Genomic DNA, 3,568 nt, shown 5'->3' with positions numbered 1-3,568 from the left:
TTAAAAAAATCACAATGTGTTCAAATGAGATTTATCCTTGGGACACAAAGATGGTCCAACATACAGAAATCAATTGTTGTGATAAACCATATTAACAGAATGAAAGATAAAAATCACATGATCATCCCAATAGAGAGAAATAGTAGTTAACAAAATTCAGCTCCATTTTGGGAGAAAAAAACTCTCAACAAATCAGTTTAGAAATGCTACCTCAGCACAATAAAGGCCATATATGAAAAGCGCACAGCTTGCATCATACCCAATCATAAAAAATTGAAAGCTTTCTCAGATCAGGAACAGAGCAAGAATGCTACCTTTGCCACTTCTATTTAACATAATACTAGAAGTTCTTACCAGAGCATTTGGGCAACATATCATCTTTTAAAAATTCCTATTATAAGAGAATTCCTATTATAAGAGAATCTTTCATTCTTAAATATCCCTCTCCTCCAACCCCCACCCCAGTGGCTTTATTTCCCTCTATAGAGGTCATTTATCAAAGCATAAAACATAAGTGAGCTTGAAACTGTTTAGATTTTATAATTATGTCTATATACTCAACCACATGCATACTCTTTTTTAACTTCGAAAAGAAATTCCAGATGTGGTTTACTCATGAGTTGTTAAATCAAAAAATGGGATATAAATCACTATTATATTAAATATGTTAACTTTAAAAAATCTAAGTTGATGGAATAAATTAGGTTATTGTTCATTTGTTTTCAATTGAAATTTTTTAACGTTAGGTTCTTAATTCACTCTAGTCTATCCAGAAATATCATTTGGCTTAAATCACCAAAGATCATTAAAGAGTATTCCAAATTAGATTTTCCCCCAAGTGGAAGACGAGTTTATTAGACAAAATGAAGCAATTTGTGATTATTTATTTGATATGTATATTTTTCTGCTCAAGTACATTGTAAGCTTTTGGAAATGGTATTCAAATGTTATATTTCTTTGATATTCTAATGCAGAAATTGGCAAACATTTTTTTCTGTAAAGGGATAAATAATATCCCCAGCTTTGTGAGCCATATCATCTCTGCCACAACTACAAAACTCTGCCATTTTAGTGCAAAAGATCTGTAGACAAGCTATAAATAAAAATGTGACAGTGCTCTAATAAAAATTTATCTACAAAAATAAAGAAGCCAGTTTGGCTTGTGAACACTAGTTTACTAATTTTTCCATATGAGCATACAGTCAAGCAAAATACAAATAAGATTAATTGCAAAATCAATCTAAAGTATTACTTGCATTTTAACATTTTTTCTATAATATTAACTATTTTATCATTTTGTCATAATTAATAAGTTATACTATTTCCATTCAGATCCACACAAATAATCTGTAGACACAATTGTATATATAAGCTAATATCTGTCATATAAAAATACAAACATGTAGGGAAAAAACCTAGAAGGTCAATGATAGTAGTAGAGCCTTATAGTTTTCCCAAATTACTTGAATGTGTATTAAATTTATTTTTATAAGAAAACTAATTATTTTAATAACACAACAGATTGAAATTATACTACATGGATCACTTATGCACAAAATTAATACAGATGTTCATGGTTCATTACCTGAAAAATAAAATTTAAAATAAATGAAAGACATCCTGTGCTAAGAAAAATACTGGTTGTGATAAAAAATGATTCAAAATGCAATTATTTTAGCTGGTCTAATATCAGTGCCTAATATGATATCACAATGATTCTAGGACTTGAATCATTTTTATTGACTGAAGACTTGTTCTGTTTTTTAGCACTCTTACAACGCTATTTGAAGATCATAGAGTGGAAAGTTAGCTTTGTCATGCTGCTCTAAGACAGAAACACAGATTATTGGGTTCTGAATTCCATAATTGAAAAAATGTTTTTATTGTTTTTATTATGTGTAGAAGCCTATACGAATGCTAAATTGTTCTTGATTATGAATTATTTGGCTAGAGCAATCAGAACTCAAAAACTTCTATCAGAATATATTACTGTAAAATAATGTAAACAAAAAGCTGAAATTCATTTAAAAATGCTCTTCTACATCATTATAATTTTTGGCATATTAGAGATATAGTAACATTTTGAGAAGTCTGCATTTAAAAAATAAATATATCTCCACATATTTATTTTTGTGTTTGAATATTTACTCTTATCTCTACTCCGTCATTTCAAAATATTTGTACTAGATACTGGTTGCTCTTTTGGAATTCAAATTAATAGAAAGAATGACTGAATTAAACTTCCTGAGCCTAAGAAAAATGTTTTGTTTTTTTTTTTTTTTGAGTGGAAGATGGGGCCTTCATTAAAAAAAAAAAAAAAAGACATTTTAAATATGAAAATTTAAAGGATCTCTTTTCCATTTTCCAGAACATTTTTTTCATGATTTTAGAAAATAAATGTGAGAATTAACATTATATTTATAATACAATGATTATGTTACCTATAATCATTTGAGCTTTAAATAATCCAAATTGTGTAGATTTCAGTAACAAAAGGAATTTATTATGAGTATATGTGTCAGAATTTGAGTGGAATAAAAGGATTGAAATAGTGAGAATCTAAAAGTTTCTCCTACTTTACTTCTTGCCTGTATTTGTTTTCTTTTCTTATATATATCTTTATGTCCTCTATACTTCTCATTCATTTTTAATCTGATTGTTCTTCTTTGTTTTAATGACAAACTTGGTAACCAAGAGGGACAGTATTTACATGTCCTCAGTTTCAACTATTCAGAAAGATTTCAAAATCAAGGGTAAACATTCAGATTATCTCAGTTCCTGTCTCCTATGTACTAATCAACCATAGAGTAGGTGGCATCATGACATAATAGAATACCTGCTTCCAATATAAACATATGAATCAAGGAAGGTCAGAGGTCACCAGATATGGTGTGTGACAAATGAATGGTTTTTGAATGAATTTCGCACAAAAAAATAAAAATAAAACAAAACAAAATAAAAACAAACAATAAGTGTTCCCAAATATGGCATGTGTTCTTTAGGGAGGAAAAATAAAGAGAACTTTTAAATCTTTGAAAATTCAAAAACTGAAGTATCGATTAAAAAACAATAATCACCACCTGTATTCACATCCATATATATTATTTGTCTGATGAAAAATAGCATGTTTTTCCACATAACCTACTGAAGAATTTCATGAATGTCTTCTGAAATGTCTTAAAAATTATGATATAACTTTTCCCACTTGACTTTCTAATGTAATGGATTATGTTACTGCATTTCGAGCATGCAAATATCTTTTACATTTTTGTGCTAAATTCTACATGTGAATGGTATACTCTTATTTTAATACAGAACTAGTTATTTTCTTATCATTTTAGTCAGATTTATATAATTATGTTCATAAATGACGTGCTACTTTCTTTGATCTCAAGTGAGACAACTGCATTTCCTAAAGGACTCTTCATGTCCAAGGTCAGTTTTAGTCTTCATCTTACTTATTACTAACATTTGCCTCAGTTAAGAAGTTCTTTTTTCAAAAAATTAATTTATTTTTTATGGTGATATTGGCTGTACATTTTAATAGTAAGGCATATATATATATATA

The sequence above is a fragment of the Pteropus vampyrus genome, unplaced genomic scaffold (assembly GCF_000151845.1).
Source record: "Pteropus vampyrus isolate Shadow unplaced genomic scaffold, Pvam_2.0 Scaffold83, whole genome shotgun sequence".
NCBI lineage: Eukaryota > Metazoa > Chordata > Mammalia > Chiroptera > Pteropodidae > Pteropus > Pteropus vampyrus.
This window is presented reverse-complemented; position numbering follows the sequence as displayed.